Here is a 23,127-nt window from a genome sequence, read left to right as displayed (position 1 = left end):
CTGGAGCTTGCAGGACCTACCACGCACTTAGCACTCAGGGAAAGTTTAGATCTCACCCCCTCACTTCTCATGAGAGACAGCCAAGCCCAGAGAAGGCGTGGCCCTGTCCAAGGTCACACAGCAGTCCTCTCCTGTCAGACACTGCTGGGCTGGTACCACCCCAGGGTGGGTCCCTTGGGGCAGCCTCCATTGTGTGCTCTGCAAGCAGGAAACCGCTGTGCTCAGCAACCTGGGCAGCAGAGAGGAGAAACGAGTTTGGCTACGTGACTGGCAGGCCCTGGGGGCCGAGCCAGGCCTGCGCCTGGAAAACAACCTGTTGGAGTGGGTTTGGGTGGAGGCCTCCTTGCTTGGAGAAAGGAGTGGCTGAGGGCGGCCTTTCCCCAGACAAGGCTGGGAGGCTCAGGGCTTGTTCCCTGCCTTTGAGGGGGTGGCTGGAAGGCTTACTGTACGCCTGAGCTGCAGGGCCCTGGAGAGCAGTGAGGAACGTGGGTGGGCAATGGAGCCAGTGGGCGCACGTAACCCTGGGGTGACCCATGTAGGATCCTGATTTTCATAAGCCCTGGTTTGTGGGGAGGGAGGCAGAGCTATGCCTGTGGGTTGCTGGATTCCTTGGGGACTTTGGGGACCCAGGTCCAAGGCACAGGGGCTAAGCATCTGTAAGGTGTCTTTGCCGTGGAACCCAGAGCAAGATGGAGGCCCTCTGGAGGATCCTTGCCTTTGCCAGCCTTACCTCTGCCCTCTGACCTGACTCAGAGCCAAGAAACCACCTTTGAAAAGGCCCTGAAGTGGACTGGAGAGATGGCTTAGCGGTTCAGAGCATTGGCTGCTCTTCCTAGAGGACACAGGTTCAATTCCCAGCACCTACATGGCAGCTCACAGCTGTCTATAACTCTAACTCCAGGGGATCTGATACCCTCACACAGACAGACAGACATGCAGGCAGAACACCAATGCTATAAAAATAAAAATAAATAAATGTATTAGTTAATTTAAAAAAGAAAAGGGCCTGAAGGCCCCGGGGGAGTCAGGGACCACAGAGAAGGCAGAATGCCAGAATTAGCAAGGGGCGAAAGGGAGTCATCGATGGTCCAGCACAGGGGCAGGTGACAGATGAGGCTTTGGGAAGGGGGAAGACTGGAGGCCAGAAGCCAGATGCAGGAGGGGAGACTCGGTGAGGAAAGAGACTCTGTTTGGGCATCGGCACGGGACTGGGGAAAGACGTAGCCAGGTTTGATGGATGTAAGTGCGGGCATGGAGGGGCCTGGCTTGGGCTCCCAGTGGGTCCCTCCTCTTTGCAGCTGTGAAGCTAAGCACACCTCGTCCCTGATGATGTGCCAGCCGCCACCTGTTTACTATGCACAAAGACAAGAGGAGGGTGGAACTGGGTCAAAACCTAGGGGACCTCCCACCTCTTTCCCTGAACACCCCAGCACTAACTGCCCCAGGTGAAGGGCACCCTGAACCTGGCACAGGGCACAGCTACAAGGCTAATGTCATAGCACCTGCCTGGACATCAGAGGGCCAGCAAGGAAGCTGGCCCTGGAGGAGGTCCAGGGGCCTAGGGCAGCCCTGGGGGCTGGTCATGGTGGGCACTGGGCAAAATATGAGCCTGGACATTAGAGTCCCTATGTCCTTGGCAGTTGGAGCTGACTCCACTGCAGAGACCCGTGGTCTAAGGAAATAAAACTCAGGAAGGGCAACCAGGAGAGATGCTCTGTCTGGTTACAAGAACTGCCCAAGATGGGGTGCCACAGCCCCATATCTGCAGCCATGCTCTGTGTCTGTACACTAGGGGAGACTCCAGCACCAACGTCTTCACCCAGGTGAAGCAGGAGATTGGTGCTGGAGTCTCCCCTGGCTCTCCAGCTACTTGTCTAAAATAGGCTCTGTGGGCGCTGCCTCAAGGGACTGATGGCAGGAATGAGCAAGTCTGGTCCAGGGGTGTGGCATATGGTGAGTATGTCTGACAGCCAGTGGACACTGCTTCCCCTGAGCAAGCCCCAAGAGGCAGATACACTCTGCTCCTCAGGCAGAAGGAGGAAATCAAGGCTCTGATGAGTTAAAGCAATGATTCTCAACCTGTGGGTCACAACCCCTTTGGGGTTAGAACAATCCTTTGAGGATTGAACCACCCCTTCGGAGGGTCACATATCAGATATCTTGCATATCATACATCTACATTTCAATTCATAACAGTAGCAAAATTGCAGTTATGAAGTTGCAATAAAATAATTTTATGGTTGGAGGTCACTACCACATGAATAACTATATTAAAGGGTCACAGCATTAGGAAGGTTGAGAACCACTGGGTTAAAGGAACTTAGGATCATCCTATGATTTTGTCTCAAGCCTAGTGTCTTAGTTAAGGTTACTATTGCTATGATGAAATGTCATGACCAAAAGCAATCTGGAGGGGGAGGATTTATTTTACTCACACTTCATCATCAGAAGCAGTGAGGGCAGAAACTCAGTCCGGACAGGAGTCTGGCAGCAGACCTGATGCAGAGGCCATGGAGGAGTGCTGCTTACTGACTTGCTCTCCATGGCTTGCTCAGCCTGCTTTCTTTTAGAACCCAAGACCACAAGCCCAGGGATGGTACCACCCACCATGGCCTGGGCCCTCCCCTGTCAATCACTAATAAAAAAAAATGCTCTACAGCCAGATATCATGGAGGTATTTTGAGGTTTCTTCCTTCCTTTCAGATAAGTCTAGCTTGTGTCAAGTTGACATAAAACTAGCCAATACACCTGGATTTTTCACACTGTGGAAGGAAAACAGGCCCGTGGGTGGAAACAGGATATGGCCACCTCTTGGCTTGAGCGCCCCTCTGCCATCTCTTCTGGCGTCTCCCATCTTGCCCTCACCAGCGGCAGGCACCAAGAGGAATCAGACCAACACTCTTGATCCCAGCCATCATCCTGGGTGACCTCTAGGGTCTAACCCGATCCTTCCTGCCTAGTGATATCCCACTTTGCCCCACCGATGTGGGATGAAAGCCTACCGACTCCACCTCTCTAAGTCTCAGGCCTTTGAGCCCAGGGGTGCCCTGACTCTGCCAGCCTGGCCTGCCTGGGAACTGCATCCTCCTCCTCCCACATCCAGTGGGTCTTCAGTCGACCTACTCGGTTCCCCTCTGGTGTCGGCACCCAGCAGAGCAGGGCCTTCACTTCCAGCTGGAAGCCAGCAGAAGCCAGCCAGCCTGTCTTGGCACACCTGGCCAGGTGAGAAGGTAACGAAGCCAGGAGCCAGCTCATCACTTGGGTGTAAACAGCAGGGAAGTGGGAAGTTGGCAGCTGCCTTCTCGGCCCTTTCCCCAGCCCCCTCCCTGGAGCCCCACCCTGGGGACAGAGGGTGTCCCAACTTGTTGGAGAAGTTTCCATCCCACACCTGTACCCACGCTGGGTATGTGGGGGAGTCACAGACGAGGTCCTCAGATCGGCTTTGTATTTTACACCCCCCCCCCCCCGTTGGCCTGTGCTGGGGTGGCCCCCATCTCCCTACAGACCTAGAAGCCTTGGGCTACTAGTTCCAGGACTCACCCCCAGACAGAACAAGGGCATTATGGGAGCTGGAGCATGCCCTGAGGGGGCCTCCCTGTTGCTAGTTCCCACCAGCTGAGAGATCTGTCAGGGTTTCGGAAGGAGAAGAAAACAGATCACAAAGCACTTGACCAAGCTCCCTGGTCCCTCCATTTAGAGCTGGGGAGACTGAGGCCCAGGAGACTAATAGCTTGCCTGTTATTGTCTGTCTTAGAGTACACTTTGCTGGGGTTTGGGGTTGTTTGTTTTGTTGTTTGTTGAGACAGGGTCTCTCTATGTAGCCCTGGCTGTCCTGGAACTTGCTACATAGATCAGGCTGGTCTTGAACTCATGGAGATCCACCTGCCTCTGTCTCAAGTGCTGGGATTAAAGGTGTGCGCCGCCACATCTTGCTTGTATTTTGCTTTTTTGTTGGTTTGTTTTTAATAATTTATTTACTTTTATTTTGTGTGCATTGGTGTTTTGCCTGCATGCATGTCTCTATGAGGGTGTCAGGTCCCCTGGAACTGGAGTTACAGACAGTTGTGAGCTGCCACGTGGGTGTTGGGAATTGAACCCGGGTCCTCTGGAAGAGCAGCCAGTGCTCTCAACTGCTGAGCCATCTCTCCAGTTCCCTATACTTTGTTTTTAATAAAGATTTTTTTTAAAGAGAGAGAGAGAGAGAGAGAGAGAGAGAGAGAGAGAGAGAGAGAGTATTGCCACATTTGTACACAGAGGCTAGTGGAGATGAGATTTCTGAAGCTGGCGTTACAGGTGGTTGTGAGCCTCCTGAAGAGGGTTCTAGGAACCAAACTTGCATCCTCTGAAAGAGCAGCAAGGGCTGAGCCATCTCTCTAACCTCGGTCAAGGTAAAATTGTGGCGTGGAGGGAAAAGGCTCAGAGAGAGCAAATGACCTGGCCAAGACCACACAGCCAGGAAAGAGCTCAAATGGGAACTGAGCCAGGCCAATTTGAATCCTGAACCCAGACCCACCTACCGAGGCTAGAGCAAGGCACACACAAAGCAGACGCACCCACCTCCTGCTCGAGTACCGCCTACACAGGTCCACACCTACCCGTCCAGGGGCACACTGAGTACCCTGCCTGCCCACATCACGCAGGCCCAAGCCATAGGCGTTCCCTCTGCCATATCCAACAGATACACAAACTTCCTTCTGCGCCGGTTTCATGCCTTCATGTCACCAATCCCCTCCTCCACGCCTGCAGAAGGCAGGACAGTACATGCCCTCCTCCACCCCACAGCCTGTGCCCTCGCTGCCTCTCTGGGGCCCAGCAGCTCCCTGGGATGTTTCAGAGATCCTGGAGAACCACACGACATCAGTTCTGGAGGGCCCCGTGGCATGCAGAGGTGGGGTGCAGGCTGGAAACAGGAGCCTCTCTTCTGGGGTAGTCAGTCCTGAGCCTGGGCAGGGCAGTTTCAGGATATGGGGCCCTCTCCCTGCTGTGTCTTTGGGGAGTTAAGGGGAAGTGTAGGTCACTTGCCTCTCTACTAATAAGAGGTCTATGACAGTGGAGGGCCAGTACAGTTCCACACTTGACATGCAATGCTTTGTCACAGGACCCCCAGAATCCCCCGCTCCCGGACTGTGCAGCCCAGACCTGCATGGGGAACCACTGGAGTCTCAGGTCTCTAGACCAGGACAAAGAGGAGCAAGACTTGTTCTCCTGAGTTACTCCCGCTTGCCTCTCTACTAATAAGAGGTCTGTGATGTGTGATGGCGGAGGGCCGGCATAGTTCCACACTTGACGTGCAACATTCAGTCACAGCAATGCTGGACAGTGCGGCGGGCTCTCATGTATCTCAGGTACCAACACTGTTCCCATTTCCCAGACAGATAAACTAAGTGCTGAGAATTAAGGCACTGGCCTGAGGCGCGCTCGTCTTGGCATAAAGTGAGTGGGGTTTTTGTTTTTTTGTTGTTGTTTTGTTTGTTTGTTTGTTTGTTTTTTGAGAAGGGTTTCTCTGTGTAGTTTTGGTGTCTGTCCAGGATCCGCTCTGTAGACCAGGCTGGCCTTGAACTCACAGAGATCCTCCTGCCTCTGGCTCCTGAGTGCTGGGATTAAAGGCGTGCGCCACCACCGCCCGGCGAGTGTTCTTTTGATGTTTGTTGAAAGAATGAAGCTGCAAGTCATGGTGGGGTTCAAGCCTTGTCCAAGGGCAAGCCTCGGGATTTGAACTCAGGTCTACACTTCCTTTGTAGCCACAGAGCAAGCCCGTCTGCCTGGCTGAGACATGCCTCCCACCAGAACCGTGGGTAAGGCTGCTGGCTTTCCCTTCTAATGGAAAAGGCTAGAGGGTCCCCTGAGTGGTGCCTTCCCTGCAAACAGAAGCAATGTTGCAGATCGCCAGGTCAAACAAAGCCACTGCAGGGCCATAATGCACCAAGACAAACCTAAGGCCGTGCCACGTCACATCTGAACACAAATGAGAAAAGGAAGGCATTCAAAACCACAGGAGGACCCAACATCCTCTATCCTGGTTGGATGGATGACAGAGGCTTTGGTTTCCTTTTAGATAAAAATCTCTAAGATCCCCATTCACAGTCACCTCCGCTCTGTGACAGCACCTGAGTCAGACAGAGCAAAGTCTCACTTCCTAACACCCCCAAATGCACAAGCCAAGGCCGTCTCGGTTCTTTCGAAGACCCCCATGCTCAGATACCCCTTATTTTCCAGGTGTGCGTACCCCGAGTTCCAAGCAGCAGTAGCGCCTGCTGCGTCCTGTGGCTGGAAGGCTTGGACACAGTCCTTAAGACAAAACAAGGCCTGTTTTGTTCAGCCCATTTTGTTGATGTTTTTGGAGCTGGGAGCCAGTGAAGCGTCAGTCGCCCGTGAAGCATGACGGAGTTGGAGAGGAACCTTAATCTCTTCTGCTGCCAGGGGCCCTGTTTCCAGGATCCCAGACTGGGGTGGGGGGATGGCCCCACAGCCCCTGGCCACCAAAGGCCAAGTATGAGGTGTGACACCCTTGCTGGTCCCCATGGCAAGCCCCCATCCCCTGCAGGCATCTGACACCTGTCAGGCCAGGCTGAGGGAGGGAGCTGTTTTGCAGCTGCCTATCTTTCGTTTTACAATCTGTACCTCAGTTTTTCCATCTGGACAATGGGCAGGGCGGGCTAAGTGGGATAAATGATTGGCAGCACCCCCACCTGGCTCTATCACCTGGCTCCTCACTTCATACTTAGGCGGGTGGAAGTCTGGTCTCCCCTTCTCCACACTGGCTCTGTGAAGGTCAACCCGTTGACACTGGGCTGAACTGAAGAGCAGAGGAGGCTTCATGTGGGCCTCCTATGTCTTCAGTCACTAGTCTCCTGCCTGGGAGAGCAGTGAGGCTGAGACCACTGCTAAGAGCTCAGGGTTCGGGGCTGTGTCCTTCCACCCTGTCCCTCCTTGTTCCTAGATCAGGGCCCATGTCCAAGGCAAACAGGACAGAGCGGAGGTGCCACAGGAAGGCCCGGCAGAGCCTCGGGGCTCATTTCAGGATGAGGACACTATGGCGGGGGTGGGGTGGAGGGGGTGGGGGTGGGGATGAAGGAGCCTCTCTGTAAGCTCTTTCAGCTCTAAATCCTGCTCTCTGCCGCAGAGGGATGTTGTGTCCTCCACTCTGCCCTGGGCAAGAGGGAAGGAAGGAGTCTAGCCGTGGGACTGAGGTGTGAGCCAAGGACTGTGACCTTTCCTGAAAGCAAGGGCCCAGCGCCGCGATCAAGGGAGCTAGCTGGCTTTCCTTGGAGCACAGGGTCCTCTGCCTATGCCTGTCTAGAGGAAGACGTGGGATTCCTAAAGCTTGTTCCTAAAGCTTTTTGGGGTGCAGAGCCGCTCCTACACATCTCCTCTCCCACCTCGGCCCCCTTCTCTCCCCAGAGCACTGGCGAATACTCTTTCCTTCGCCTGGACTGCCCTTCCCTCCCACAACCCTGTTTGCCTGGCGACTGTTCCTCATTCTTGCAATCTCAGCTTTAATTTGCTTCCTCCAGGAAGCTTTCCCTGATAGGATCCTGGTTGCAAGGTTCCTCGACCATGACCACGGTGACTTGTAACTTCCTGCCTGTTATCTTCCTGGTGTGTGTGTGGGGTCAGGGGCAGCCTGTCTCATTCACACTGAATACCTAGTGCCCGTGAGGTAGACAGTGGCACCATGTGAATGTGTGACAATGAGCGACCTCAGCAATGCAGCCTGAGAGAGATGGGTCTTCAGTCGGGAAGGCTTGCCATGGTGACATAGTCCTGGGTAGGGCTTGGAGGCGGGTGCCACAGGTGGAGGCTCCGTGCTGGCTGAGGCATAACCTGGGCAAAGGTGAGGGGAAACCAGTGTGACGCTGTGGCTTCAAAAGGACTTTTATGTCAAGTAACAGCCGTCACTAGGACCCACACTGCTGCTGAGGAAAACTAAAGTCTCAAGGTCCAATAAAATATTTTCTATATTGGGCTGGAGAGATGGCTCAGTGGTTAAAAGCGCTGGCTACTCTTCCAGAGGAACCAGGTTCAATTCCCAGCACCCACATGGCAACTCATAACTGCCTGTGACTCCAGTTCCAAAGGATCTGACACCCTCACACAGCCATACATGCAGGCAAAACATGAATGCACGTGAAATAAAAATAAATAAAATTTTTTAAAAAAGAAAAAATTTATATTTACTTACTTTATTTTACATGTATGGATTTTTGTCTGTATGTGCATATGCGAACCACATGCATGCCCCGTGCCCATGGAGGTCAGAAGAAGGTATCAGATCCCCCAGAACTGGAGTTATAGATGGTTGTGAGCGCCACGTGGGTGCTGGGAACTGAACTCTGCAAGAGCAACAAGTGCTTTTAACCTATGAGTCATCTCTCCAACCCTGGGAAACTAAATTTTAGCAAGATATTAAAAAAAAATTCAGCGTGTGTGTGTGTGTGTGTGTGTGGTAGGCGTAGGTTTCAACCAATTTTCTGGGGCAACTGGATATACCTCACACACAAAATGATGAAGCTAAACTGGGCAGTGGTGGCACACAACTTTAATCCCAGTACTTGGGAGGTAGAGGCAGGCAGATCTCTGAGTTCGAGGCCAGCCTGGTTTACAAAGGAGATCCAGAACAGCCAAGGCTGTCTCGGGAAACCCTGTCTCAGGAAAAACAAAAACAAAAAGCTGTCCGTCTGCTGCACACTCCACCCACTCACCATTAACTCTTGGTGAGGATGGAGCCCCCCAGGGATGTGATTAGAACCCCATCCATCATGAAGCATCTGAGGGCAAGGTGAGGGCCGGAAAGTCAAGGTCACCCTCAACTACCTAGCAAACTTGAGCCTGAGTTCCATGAGAATTTGTCTCCCAACTACAGCAACGTCAAGAGAAGGTCTACGAGCCCCTCGGCCATCGCCACAGGAGCGTCCAGCCAGGAGACAGCTGACGGTGCTCCAGGGAGAGGTCCCTCCCCAGAGCCAACTGTGTTCCCACGTCAGCTTGGACTCGCAGCTTCCCCAAGTCTGAGGACGTTTATAAAACATTTATATTTATTTATTTATTTGTTGCGTACCTGTGGGTACATCTGTGGAGGTCAGAGGACTCTGGGAAATCTCCTTCCACCGTGTGACTCCTGGGGACCAAAGTAGGGTCACCAGGCATCTTTACCCAGAGAGCCATGCTGCTGGCCCAAGTGTGAGAAATTTGTTTCTGACGTTTGAGTCACCCAATCTGTGGTATTTTTGTTATAACAATCTGAGTGAAGACAATATCATTAGTCACTAGGAAATAGAAACCACAATGAAATTCCTTTTCACACCCACTAAAATGGCTGCAACCAAAGACACAGGCCATAACAAGTGTCTCCAAGGATACAGGGAAACTGGAACCCTCTGTATCAGGACGGGATGCAAAATGGGCCGCCATTTTGGAAATCAATGTATAGTCTCATGGGATCCATCAGTTCCTCTCCCTGAAGTACCTCAGAGAATGGGGAACGTGTGTCCCTGTGAAACTCAGAGGACACCTGCGGTGGGTCACACACCTGTGATCCAGCACTCAGAAGCTGAAGCAGCAGGAGGACAGAAAGTCCCAGGCTGCTCCGGATGACACAGTGAAAACCCCATCTCAATGACAAAAACCAGGCCTAGGGAGTAAGATGCTCCCTGCACAGGCCTAGAGAACTGAGCTGCACCTGGCGTGGTGGGCACGCCTTTAATCCCAGCACCGGGGAGGCAGAGTCGGGTGGCTCTCAGAGTTCAAATCAGCCTGGTTTACAGAGTGAGTTCCAGAATAGCCAGGGCTACACAGAGAAACCCTGTCTTGAAAAGCCAAAAAAGAAGAGAAAAAAAAAAAAAAAAGAAAGAAAGAAAGAAAAGGAAAGGAAAGGAAGCTGGGAATATAGCTGATGCCTAGCCCTGGCCCTATGGTCATCCCCAGAAGCAAAAAGAAAACAAAACAATGAACACAGATGAACAGAGCAGGTTCAGGGCAATTGAAGGTCGCGTGCTGCAGACTGCATTTCCGTGAAAGTGTAGACCTGGAACGTCTTAGAGACAGAAAGTAGACAGAGGGTCTCTCGAGCTAGGCAAGTGCTCCACACCCTCCCCCTCAGCCACAGCACTGGTCTCCATCTTTAAAAGGTAACCATTGGAGCCTGAGAGATGGCTCCTCCTCTGTCCTCCTGAGTAACGTGTTCTGCCTTGGGTCCTTTGAAATTGCTGTCACCTCTGTCTGGAATACTCTTTCCTCAAATAGTCACCCAGCTGCCCCCTTCTCATTCAGGGGAATGTGCTTCAAACGTCATCCCTGTGACACCTGAGGCTACTTGCACCTTGTCACAAACTTCCTGGCGTTTGTCCCTCCAATTCCTTTTTTTTGCACGTATATGTGTGTGGTGTGCAAGCATAGATATGTTTGTACACCAATGTGTGCAAACGCCTGTGAATGTGTAGTGTGTGTGTGTAATTTTTTTTTTTTTTTTTTGATACAGGGTTTCATTGTGTAGCCTTGGCTGTTCTGGAACTTGCTCTGTAGACCAGGCTGGCCTCAAACTCAGGGATCCACCTGTCTCTGCCTCCCGAGGGCGGAGATTAAAGGTGTGTGCCACTACACCTGGCTTACTGAGTAATTATTTGCGGACTGAGTTTAGCAGCAGCATCAGGCAGGTCTCTGTTCAGTCAGTAGAAAGGTGGCGTGCCAGCTTACCCCCTAAACAGAGCAAACGTCCCCTCTGGGGAGGCAAGGAGTTGCCTCTGGTTGAAATGCACTACTCGGGGAGAAAGTAAGAGGCCATAAGTAAAGGGCAGGCTAAGTGAATGACTGCAGGGTCAGAGCAGGGTGGGGCAGGGGGTGGGTAGTATGTCAGTACACACTTGTGATTTCAGTAATTGGAAGGTGGAGGCAGGAGGATCAGGAGTTACAGGTCATCTTGGGCTATATACCAAATTCAAGGCTAATCTGAGCTACATGTCCCTTGTCTCGAAGGGGAAAAAAAAAGTGGCATGGTTGTGGCTAATGAGAAGTGGACAGCCAGTCCCTGGCTCAGTCCTGCCTGTGGTAGACAAACTATAAACCCTGCTCCAGTTTCATGAATTATTATTTATTTTCCTTTTTAGATGCTGCCTCGTTTTTAAATTTTTTCAAAAGTACATGTATTTAGTTATTTAGTCATTTGTGTCTGCGCGTCTGTGTGATGTATACACGTGTGAGCACACGTGGAGGTCAGAGGACACACGTGGAGGTCAGAGGTCAGCTTGCGGGAGTGGTCTCTCTCCCTCAGTGGTCTCTCTCCCTCCACCGCCTGGCTCCCGGGGATGGAACTCAGGTCCTGGGGTTTGGCAGCAATCACCTCACCAGCCCTCACCAGCCCTCCAGCTTCCCTCACAGCTGCCTCTGAAGTCCTTTCCTGGGCTTCCGCCCCCACCCCCAGCTTTCCTGTCTTCTCTCTGAGCTGGGGTCCTCCCGTGGCACTGGGGACAGGCTCCTGGAGTTGGTGATTTCAGAGCCACCAACCCAAAGAAAATGTAGCCTCAGTGTGTGCCCGTCTTCTCTGGACCCCCTACCTGTGAGCAACCCCCTGCCCCCAGATGCTCACACCCCTCCTTCTGTGCCCTCAGTGTCTCGGTCATCCTGTCCCCAGCCCATCCTCTCTCCGGGAGTCTCCGAGACCTCCCCTTTGTCTCCCTGTGCTACTGACTTGACATCCCACATGCCTGAGTCTGCGTCTTTCGGCCAGCTTCCTAGCCTTCTCTCCAGCCCCTCTCACCCCTGCCCCCCCTCCCCTGCAGAGTCCGTCTCTCCCCCAGTGGCTCCAGTGGTTTGGACGCCCTCAGCTCCAGCTGCCCGCATGACCTCACTTCCCCCACCACACGCACACGCCTGCTGTCACACACAGACATGAACTCATACAAACACACAAGGGCACACACACAAGGCACACAAGCACGAACACACTGCTAGACACAGCATACAGATGCACGTGTGCACGCATCTCTTCTGGGTTTCTTGATAGACCTGAGGCAGGCTTGACTCCTCGTGGCTCCCGGTCAGGAGCTTGCCTACCCCATCAGGTCCCTGGGGAACAGAGAGTAAACTCACATGGGGCCAGATAGACTGGGCTTGCAGAGGACCAGCTCTGCACATAGCGTAGCCTGTCCACACCCTGCCGGCCTGTGCACGGAAGCCCTGAACCCCTCTTATCTTCCACTGGGGAGGTGAGGAGCCTGAGCATGTGGGTCAAGATCTTCCCACTCCCGCAAGGGACTGACAGTCTCCTAAGTTCCCCACTCAGCCCTCTCCTTTCTGAAAAGGAACCAAATCCTGGCTGGGAATTAGAGTCTTGGATCCAGCCAACTCAGCCCTCATTGCCCTGGGAGACTCTGGCATATGCCTCAGTTTCTTCCTCGGGAAACCAGAGTCCTGGCGCCAGTCTGGTGGTGTTGCTGGCATGTCACAGGCACGGCAGTGATGTACAGACTCTTACCCTCCTTCAAGCCCCCCATTCTGGGCCCTGGGCATCTCTGTAGTTAGTTCTCCACTCGTGGCCTGTGTCCAGGAGAGCTTCCCAGCAGACTTGGGGGGTCGGAGGGAAGGGGTAACCGGCCTTCTGACTTTTAATTTAGATTCCTGGGTTTATGGCAGGAAGCATGGCAGGGCTGACGCTGTAATTAAGGCGATTCCTGAGGCCGGAGGAGGCAGAGAGAGGAGCCCGCTAGGAGGCTGGTTCCCACATCTCCCTCTCTCCCGCCGATCCCAACCTTGGCACTTTAGCAGGCTCCTCTCCCTCAGCTCTAAGGCATTGACTCCATCCTGCATCCCAGATAACTGCCCGCCAAAGGTCACATAGCAACAGAAGCCTGTGTGTCTCCCTCAGACACCTGTGGTCCGTTCCAGGGGTGCAGCCAGTGTTCAGACTCTTGAACTTCAGGTCTCTTCTTCCCTGTCACCCCACCCCCAGTCCGCACTCCTGAGGAGTCTGGGCAGAGCCTGACTAGGGATTAGTGGGAGGGGCAGATCCCACCCACGGTCAAGACCAAGGCAGTAGCCTAGGGCTGCTGAGGCCTGCCAGCCAAGGCCTGGGGCAGTGCTGGGCTCTGCTGGGCCAGTGTTGCCAGGAGACCTGGGGACACAGCATCTCCCATCCAAGAGCTGGAGCTTAGCTTGTCTGCAGGTCACTGGGACCCCACAGTCTCTTCCTTTGCGTCCTCCCTACATGGTCCACAGGAAGAGAGCAATAGTCATCCAGGTGTTCTCTCCCACCAGAACACACACGTGGCTTTTACCTCCCGACTCCAAGTCCCTTCTTTCTTCATTGCCTCGCCCCCCCCCCCCCCCGCCCCAGGCTGTGTGCCCTTTAGCAACCCCTGTTCCCTCTGGGCCTCTGAGGTTTGACCTAGCTCATGTCTATAACTCCAGCTACCTGGAAGGCCAAGGCTGGGAGATTGAAAGTTCAAGTCCTGTCTGGACTATAATATAAGAGAGATGCTGTCTGGAAAAAAGACGGAGTAGCTGGCAAGAAGGCTCAGCAGGTAAGGGTGCCTGCTGCCAAGTCTGATGACCTGAGTTCGATTCTCAGAACCCTCATGATGGAAGGAGAGGACTGACTTCCCCAGGTGTCCTCTGACCTCCACACAGGTGCTGTGGTAAGCATGTGCATACACGTACATGTAAATAAATAATTTTTTTTTTCCTAGACAGGTTTTCCCTATGTAGACCAGGCTGTCCTCAAACTCAGAGATCTGCCTGCCTCTACTTCCTTAGTGCTAAGATTAAAAGGCGTGTGCCGCCACTGCCTGGCCTATTATTTATTTATTTATGTATTTATTTATGTATTTATTTATGTATTTATTTATTTATTTTCTTTCTTTCTTTCTTTTTTTTGGTTTTTTTTTTTTTTTTTGTTTTTCCAGACAGGGTTTCTCTGTGTAGTTTTGGTGCCTGTCCTGCATCTTGCTCTGTAGACCAGGCTGGCCTCAAACTCACAGAGATCTGCCTGGCTCTGTCTCCCAAGTGCTAGGATTAAAGGCGTGTGCCACTGCCTCCTGGCTTCTTTTTTTGTTTTGTTTTGTTTAATTTCTTTTTAAAGAAGGCTCTGAAGATAGTTTAGTATACATGAGGTTCTAGGTTCAATCCCTAGTCATAGGCAGAGTTTTTGCCCAGACCACCGATTCCCAAATAACCACACAGAGGCTTATTAATTATAAACTTTTAAAGGTAACATATATATCTTCATTTATACAAGTATAGACTGTGTGTTGTACACAAGTTAGCCAAAGATGATTCTTTTGTTTTATGTTTGAGTAGGTAAAATATACATTATGTGTTTTGTTGTTTTTCTAGGTTTATCTCTTTATGTCTGTAGCCAGGATTTTCAGGGGGTCTTTCTCTATCAAACCTGAACATCTTCAATGTTGAACAAATCCACAGCCTTTTGTTTTCTGTGGGAACATAAACATAACCTCTTCCCCAAAGCAACATATCTTTTGACTTCCATTTTGAAGTCAAGACATTTTTTAAATATATAGGTTGGTTTAATCCAGCACCCTTTATAATCCAATCTGTCTTAGCAGCTATTGCTCATTCATCAGCAATAAAAATATTTAAAGACAACACAATAACATACAGGATCCAGACTCTCTGTGTATTTTTCATCTTTATGTGGCTTTTTAAAAATATTACTTTATTTCTGGGCGGGCGGTGGTGGCGCACGCCTTTAATCCCAGCACTCAGGAGGCAGAGCCAGGCGGATCTCTGTGAGTTCAAGGCCAGCCTGGGCTACCAAGTGAGCTCCAGGAAAGGTGCAAAGCTATGCAGAGAAACCCTGTCTCGAAAAACCAAATTATATATATAATTTATATATATATAACTTTATTTCTTTTTAAAGGACTTTATTATTTTTGAACTAATTTTTTTCTATGACTGTCTATACACTTTCTCTTTTCTCTCCCAAGTCTATGTATGTTTTTAAACACAATGTAACCTATTTAGAGGTTTCTTTTGTCTGGATCTGTCTTTACTGCGTATCTGTAATCTTTTTTTCTGTCTGCATGAGCAAAATCTTAAGTCCACCAAATGGTTTAGCTCATGGGGTGCTGGTGGGGCTCATTCTGGCAGCTGAAGCCCTCAGGCAGTGGCCTGGAGATGCCTCTCTGTACTATGGCCCATGTAAGAGACTGCAGAACTAGGCAGCTGTGTTTGGCTCCATTTTTTGTGTGGTTGGAACCTTTTCTTGTGCTTTCTCAGGTTTTATGTGGCTATTCATGGCCCCATGTTGGGTGCCATATGCAGAAGGAGTCAGGACTGCTGGCTCCCAGATAACCACATAGAAACTTATTAATAATTATAAATGCTCAGTCGATAGCTTAGGCTTGTTACTAACTAGTTCTTACATCTTAACCCATATTTTTTTTTTTTTTTTGGTTTTTTCGAGACAGGGTTTCTCTGTGTAGCTTTGCGCCTTTCCTGGAGCTCACTTGGTAGCCCAGGCTGGCCTCGAACTCACAGCGATCCGCCTGGCTCTGCCTCCCGAGTGCTGGGATTAAAGGCGTGCGCCACCATCGCCTGGCATTAACCCATATTTTTTATCTACACTCTATCACATGGCGGTACCTTTTTCCAGCATGATATGTTCATCTCCTGTTTCTTCTGCATCTTGCTGGTGACCTCCACTGACTCTACCCCTCTTCTTCCCAGTGTCCTCTCTGTTTGGCTCTCCTGCCTAACCTCTTTTTGTCTAACCATCAACTAGTCATCTTTTTATTAATCCAATCAGAAGGCACCTTGACACAGATACGTCTTCATAGTGTACAAAAAGATTATTCAATAACATCCAGTTCTGCAAAGAGAGGTATGGATAGAACCAGGGTCTCTAATTTCATAATCTGATACTAATTCCAAAATCCATTATCAAACACAAAGACACAGAACAGCCAAGGTGAGGAAGGCACAGAGCACATGGTACTCACTCAGTTCCCAGTTGGCTGGCGACACTTTTGGTCTCAACTGCTTAGTATCCACAATGGGGCTTGGGGTCTGACCTGAGGGCTGAGTTATTTGGGGAGGATAAGTGTCCATGTGTGTCATGGTGGGCTGGGCCTGCTGATGTGGAGGGCTGAGATTCTATTTAGCTGCCTAGTGGGCGGCTCAGCCTAAACCCCATGGGGTAAACCTGGGGTCTGGGTCCTGAAATGGAGGCTGGACGGAGTGCTAGGCATTCCACAAGATGAGGAGAAAGGGGGCTTTGTTGCCTGAAATTGAGCCACCCCAGCCTCTTTGCATACCCAGGCACTCTGCCAATGATAGAGAAACCCACATGGTGCTGTTGGGGATGCCAAGGCCTCTGCCGGAGCCACAGCCCACCCTGGCCTGAGTGTTTCCCATTAGTTATGCCCTCCTCACATCAGAGACCTGGACAGATACAACAGAGGGTACAGGCCCCAGCTGAGCCCCAGAGAGATGGGAGGTGGGGTGATAGTGAACTTGGAAACACCTGCCATCGGCAAAGGGGTGGATTGAGGAGTGCTGGTCTGCCTTGTCCTTGGTTCACAAACAGTAAACTGAGGCTTAAAGAAGGGAAGGACCGAGCACTGAGGAAAAAACCACAAGGCCAAGCTGGAGCCTCTGAAGTCCCACTCTGCCCAGCCGTGGGGAACTTAAGGACTTCTGGGGAACACAGAATGAGCTTGGTCCTTCTCTGAGAACTGTCAGAGTGGTCATGTCTGGAGCTGGTGATGGCCAGTACCCTCTAGGCTTATGTAGTGAGCTCTCAGTCGGTGTTTAAAAGAGTTTATTAGGCCAGGCAGTGGTGACACACACCTTTAATCCCAGCACTCAGGAGGCAGAGGCAGGAGGATCTCTATGAGTTCGAGGCCAGCCTGGTCTACAGAGTGAGATCCAGTACAGCCGGAGGTGTTACATGGAGAAACCCTGTCTCAAACCACAAACAAACAACAAAGAATTTATTGATGTTCTGGGTAGCAGGGCCCTGCCACATTCCCCTGCTCGCCCCTCCTCCACTGCGTCCTAAGCCTGCCTCCCCCAGGCCTGTCAAGACCTCTGCTCTTTCTGGCTCTTGCCTGTCCCTTTCCTTGACCCAAGGGCTGGGTTCCCCTGAGGCTCCCCTCTTCATTTCACAGGTAGAGTATTTGGAACTGGTGCTGGGTTCTGGACTGCCTGCAGCCTCCTCCTCAGCTATGGACCCTAGCTTTGTGGGTGAAGTGAGCTGGGAAAGTTCAGACAGCCCATAGCGTGGCGGCGGCGGCAGCCAGGCCTTGCCCTGACCTGGAGGCCCAGCTGGGGGTGGGGAGAGCAGGCTCTGGAATGCATAACCCTCGTGCCCACCCCTTCCTCAGACATGCTTAAAACAAAAAGTCCCTTCCTTTGTCCCAGACCCCTGCTTAATAGGATTGGGCGGGGTGGAGAGTGGGCCTCTGGTGGGGCAGGACTCCCCCTGCAGAGCCACAATGGGGCCCTGTGACATGGCACTGCCCCCTGCCGTGATGTCAGGGGCTGTTACAATGGCTCTACCCAGACGGGGGGTGGGACAGATGGCTGGGGACTGGGCCGTGGGGGTTGGGAGGGACACCTGCACCATGGAGCTAGGCACCGGATGGAAACTGAGGGCAGGCCCCTGGGCCCCACAAAGAGGGCCCTCGACCCAGTTTTGGTCAGAGTCAACGCTTCAGAAGAGAGGGTGAGATAAAGACAGACACAGAAAGACCGACACAGAAAGACAGACAGACACTGGTCTGCAGGCCATCCAAGCTGCTGTCAGTTAAATGTCAACAAAGGGCTTTGCAAAGGCCTCCTGGAGAAGTGGGGTAGAGGTATTAGGTATGGGGGCAGTTTCCAGGGCGGAGGGGGCCTTGCAGGGAGAAGGAGGGCCAGGCGAGTTAGTGTGAGTCAGGGGACAGCGGAGGGTGGTGAGTCTGGGAGCAGGAACTATGTGCAGACGTTGGGATTGGCCAGCAGCCCCTGGACCTGGTCCCTGATGGAGAAGGGCCTGGCCATCTAGCCGGAGACCTGGTCCTGAGCTGCCAGGCTGTGCCAGACCAATGTGGAAACTGCGTGGCTTGGCCTGGGCTGCGGAATGGGGAATGTGATGAGCCGGCTGAAATGGGGCCTGGGCCCGCGGGGGAAGCAGGGGCCCCGTCCTCAGCAGGGTGCCTGCAGCTTCCCAGAAACATGGCCAACAGTTTCAGAAAGAGACTGCAGTGGGGCCCGCTGTCTGGGTGCTGAGGCTAGGGTGACAAGACTGGGGAGGGGGGGTGTTCACCCTGGCCTTGGAGGGGTCACCCTGCACGTCCTCATGCCACAACCCAGACACCCAAGACCCAAGAGCGTGAGGGCTACAGGGCCCTTCTACTCTGTCCTCTTCCAGCCCGTGGCTATTTCCACTGAATCCAAGAGAAACCACCAGCCTTCAATGCCACTCAGAGCGAGCAATGGGGTTGAGCTGGTCCTTGTCGTATTCCAAAGCATCAGTCACCTCGTCGCTGTGGCATTTTGTTCTGTAACTTCACCAACCTTGGTGTTTCCATTGGTAAAATGTAATAAATGAGCATCTTGCAGGGTTGCAATCAGTGGGTGGAGGGGGTGAGAGTGTGAGGGGCAGTGGGTGGAGGGTGTGAGGGGCAGTGGGGGGAGGGGGTGGGGCTGAGGGTGTGAGGGGCAGCGGGTGGAGGGGCTGAGGGTGTGAGGGGGCAGAGGGTGGAGGGGCTGAGGGTGTGAGGGGCAGTGGGTGCAGGGGGCTGAGGATATAGTTCAGTGGTAGAGTTCTTGTCCAGCACACACAAAGCCTGGGTTCAATCCCCATTACTGCATAAACCAGGTTGGGGGTGGGAGTGGAGGGGTGGGGGGTGGGGGTTGGGAGGATGCACATCTGTCAAGCCAGCTCAGTTGGTGGTGGAAGGGGGATCATTCCAAGTTCAAAGTCATTCCAGTTAGAGGAGAGGACTCGGTGGGGCCCATCAAAGGGTGGCCACAGTCCCTGCAGCTCGGGGCCCAGGAAGCTGGCTTCACCGCGGCTCGTTGTCCTGCTGAGAAGACTGAGTTGGAGATATGGTTCTTCTCTGGGTGGGGACGAGCAGGCTGGTGACACAGGGTTGTTGGCAGCAGGGTCACCAAGGTGTCCGTGTGGCAGCGGCGGAGGTGAAAGAGGCTCATCCTAACCAAATGAGGCCTTGGCGTGGAAAGGGACTCAGGCCCACCCGCAGATGGTGGGGGTCAAGGCAGGACCAGGTACACTCTCGTCCCCCCACCATAAGGGCTCTCCCCTACCTCACTTAGTCTCATCTAGTGGGTCCCCCTCTGGATACTCCAGACTAGGCCGAGTGGTCCTCTCCAGTTCCTTTCCCCAGCCTTGTCCCCACCCCATTGTTACAGTCACCCACCTGCTACTGCTGAAGGCCCAGTAGGGACAGAAAGGCCCCCCCCCCCGGGGGGGGGGCTGGTTCCTGTCTGGCTTCGGCGCTGGCCTCACACAGCAGGAAGCAACCACTTTGGGGAGGGACAAAAGAACAAGCCATTTGGGTGCCTGGGGTGTAGACAGGGCTTAGGAATGTTCTGGAACTTTGGTCTCCCACCCCACTCCCCATCTTTCCCCTTCCCCTGCCTCTGTCCCTCTCTTCTTTTTCCCTTTGTTTTAAGACAAGGTCTCACATAGCTCAGGCTAGCCCCCAGCTCCCAATAATAGCAGAGGATCTTTGAACACCTGATCATCTTGCTGAGTTAATAGGTGGGTGCCACCAAATTCAACCCTTTAGACCTTTAGGGAGCCCATGGTGGTAGAGGGGGGAGCTTCCTGTCATGGTGGTTGGAGATGGTAAATGGGAAGCTGAGCTTGACTTCCCTCCAGAGAGAGCTGAGTGGCTCTGGCAAGGTGCCACACTGTCCTGGCCTCAGTGCTCAAACCTCTAAAATGGGACATCACCAGGCACTTAGAGCAGTGGGTGGTGGCTGGCAGCCAGGGGGTTCTCCGCTGTGCAATGCTACCTGTCTGCTTGTTTGCTTTAACCGGTTTTTTTTTTTTTGTTTTTTTTTTTTTTTTTTTTTTTTTTTTGAGACAGGGTTTCTCTGTGTAGCTTTGCGCCTTTCCTGGAACTCACTTGGTAGCCCAGGCTGGCCTCGAACTCACAGAGATCCGCCTGGCTCTGCCTCCCGAGTGCTGGGATTAAAGGCGTGCGCCACCACCGCCCGGCCTGCTTTAACCGGTTTTAACTGGTGATGTTGTCGACTTTGATCCCTGGTTACAGTGGCACTTGCCGGCTTTTCCCCACCAGGAGCTTGTTTTTTCTTTGCTTCCCTCTTTATTATTATCTTTATTATCTTTATTACAGCCTTACTGTACGCTTCCTTTTCTAAGATTTTTTTTTTTTTTTTTTGGTTTTTTTCGAGACAGGGTTTCTCTGTGTAGTTTTGCGCCTTTCCTGGAGCTCACTTGGTAGCCCAGGCTGGCCTCGAACTCACAGAGATCCGCCTGGCTCTGCCTCCCGAGTGCTGGGATTAAAGGCGTGCGCCACCACCGCCCGGCTTAAGATTTTGTTTTTAAGCTGGTCAGTGGTGGCACACGCCTTTCATCCTAGCACTAGGGAGGCAGTGGCAGGTGGATCTCTGAGTTCCAGGACAGCCAGGGATATACAGAGAAACGCTATCTCAGAAAAAAAAAAAAAAAAGTTTTTAATTACATGTTGTGTGTGTCCATGCACATAAATGCAGTTGCCTGTGGAGGCCAGAAGAGGGCACTGGACCCCCTGGAGCTGGGGTTACAGGTGGTTGTGAGTTGCCATATGGTTGCTGGTTCTTTGCAAAAACAGTAACACTGAGCCATCTCTACAGATCCAACACTTCCTTTCTTTGGAAGAGCCAATATTCCACTTGCTAGAGAGAGGGGACATGAACTCTACCCAAGGTAGGGGGAGAAAATCTATCTGAATTATTTTGAAATCTATAAATCAATCTGTCTGTCTGTCTGTCTATCATCTATCTATTTTTGAAACAAGGTCTCCTTGTGTAGCCCAGGCTGGCCTCACACTCATGACCCTCCTGTTTCACTGTCCCCAGTGCTGGGATTCCAGGGTGTGCCAGCATGCTTGACTCTTCCCCATTTATTTGTGAACTCAGCTGTTTATTTGTGCTAGCATGAAGTCATATGTGTTTCTTTCGTACTTTGGGTCCTAAGGTGATGTCACCATATTTATTTTGTTGCTCACCTTGCCCTAGTCCTGCCCACTGGAGACTTTGTCACCTTGTTCCTGTGTCCTCAACATGGTCTATCTACTTTTTTGTTTTGTTGTTTTTTTGAAACAGGGTTTCTCTGTGTAGTTTTGGTGCCTGTCCTGGATCTTGCTCTGTAGACCAGGCTAGCCTCGAACTCACAGAGATCCACCTGCCTCTATCTACTTTTTTTTTTTTTTTTTGAGTTTTTCCTCGATCCTTGTAGAGGCTCCCAGCTCATCTTGGAGCTTCCCTGCCTAGCCCTAGGGTCTTCTCTGAGAAACCATGGTTACTTTTACTAGAGAATGGAGACCTAAGGTTGGGCCGCTGGTGGCCACAGGGGCTTGCTACATCCAGGCTGCCTAGGAACACACCTGGGTTTGCTCTCATTTAAATGAAGTTTTGGGAGGTCGAAATGGCTCAGTGCGTAAAAGCATATGCCTGGAAAGTCTGATGACGTGGATTCAATTCCCAGATCCAAGGCTGAAGGAGAGAATGGACTCCCCATAGCTGTCCTTTGAATTTTACACATGCCCTGTGGGATGCACACATCTGTGTTCGATACATACTGTATACACATAAATAATAACAATAAAAATAAAATCAAACGGCATTTCTACTTTTGCGGATTTGGGGGTTCACTGCTACGTTAGGTAGCTGCTTGCTAACACCCACTCTGCCTCTGAGCGGCTGGACCACCTTCGCCCCCGCTGGATGCCGCCATCTTACAGGTCCTTAGGAAAGCCTTACACCTGAAGAAGGGGTTCCAGGAAAAAAGCACACGAGGTTGATACCCTTACACTGAACCTCTCCTTTTCCATGCCAGGACATCAGGTGGGGACAGGACCCATGCTGATTCTTCAGACTCTGTCAGTGGTGGCCCTGGCCCCTAGCCAAAGTGACAGTGGTCACCCTGGCTAGGTCAGATAAGAGTCAGGCATAGAGAACCTGACTCAGCCACTGTGCCTAGGACACCCAGGGAGCCCAGCCTGGCCCTAGCGGGCAGGACCCATTGCTCTGCGTGCCCATGGGTCAGGCAGGCCCAGCTACACCTGACCCGGGAAGGTCTCACCAGAACTCAGTCGGTTGCGACCCAGAGGGGCACCAGCTGGAGCAAGGAGTCAGGACAGCTGGCCAGCTTCAACACCTCAGAGCAAGTGGGGTGTTCTCTCACCCTTGCTGGTCTCTCTTGTCTCCCCACAGCTCTAGGCCGAGAGGCAGGAGGCCCGAGTTCCAGGCTTGCCTGCCTCTAATCATGCCAGCCACACCCTGCTTAAAACCTCAGTGGCTCCCTATTGCCGCCAACTTAAAGCCCTCGCTGCTGGACCTGCCTTACCAGGCCCTGAGATCTCTCAGGCATCCCACATCGTCATGCTTTAATAACACCAAATTGCTTGTGGCTCGCTTGCACAACTGTGCAGTTTCACACCCCCGCACCCGACTCTGCCTGCCCTGCTCCCTCCAACTGCCTCACTGGTTGGTTCCTCCTAGTACCAGAGGCAGCCCAGGAGTGTCTCCTCCTCCCAGGAAGCCATCCTTTGGAAACTCCACTCATTCACTCATTCTCTGGCCTCCTGTATGCAACATCTTCGAAGTCCCCACTATGGACACCCTGACATGTAAATCCGGTAGAGGCAAATGCTTAGGATTTGAAACTCAGACCAATGTCCTTGGTGGCTTTTGCTGTGTGACTTTGGGCAAGTCACTGACCATCTCTAAGCTTCAGTTTCTTCATGAGAAAATGAGGTGGGGGAGGTCCTGGCCCTTCTTTGATCTCTAGCCTGTCTCTAAAACACTGTGGTCTCAGGCAGGCCTGGTCACCGGACACAGCCTCAGCCTTCCTCCTCCATAAAATGGAGATGCCCACAAAATTCATGAATGCCGAGACTCCGGCATGACCAAACGTGTGGACGGCGCTGTAGCTAGGCC

At 52.2% G+C, this 23,127-nt stretch overlaps 1 long non-coding RNA gene across 2 annotated transcripts; it reads left to right on the top strand.

Annotated features, from left to right (window-relative positions):
- The first annotated feature begins 17,534 nt into the window (after window positions 1-17,534).
- Window positions 17,535-21,917, top strand: LOC121827658 (uncharacterized). Of its 2 annotated transcripts, XR_013049432.1 has the most exons (5): window positions 17,535-17,677; window positions 18,365-18,526; window positions 19,102-19,224; window positions 20,821-20,893; window positions 21,674-21,917. It is a non-coding gene; the product is annotated as an uncharacterized LOC121827658 (long non-coding RNA). The 2 variants fall into 2 exon arrangements; XR_006069977.2 differs by lacking the exons at window positions 19,102-19,224; window positions 20,821-20,893; window positions 21,674-21,917 and having other exon boundaries at window positions 18,365-18,554.
- Window positions 21,918-23,127: the final 1,210 nt, after the last annotated feature.

This window comes from Peromyscus maniculatus, chromosome 2 (genome assembly GCF_049852395.1).
Source record: "Peromyscus maniculatus bairdii isolate BWxNUB_F1_BW_parent chromosome 2, HU_Pman_BW_mat_3.1, whole genome shotgun sequence".
Taxonomy (NCBI): domain Eukaryota; kingdom Metazoa; phylum Chordata; class Mammalia; order Rodentia; family Cricetidae; genus Peromyscus; species Peromyscus maniculatus.
This window is presented reverse-complemented; position numbering and strand designations above follow the sequence as displayed.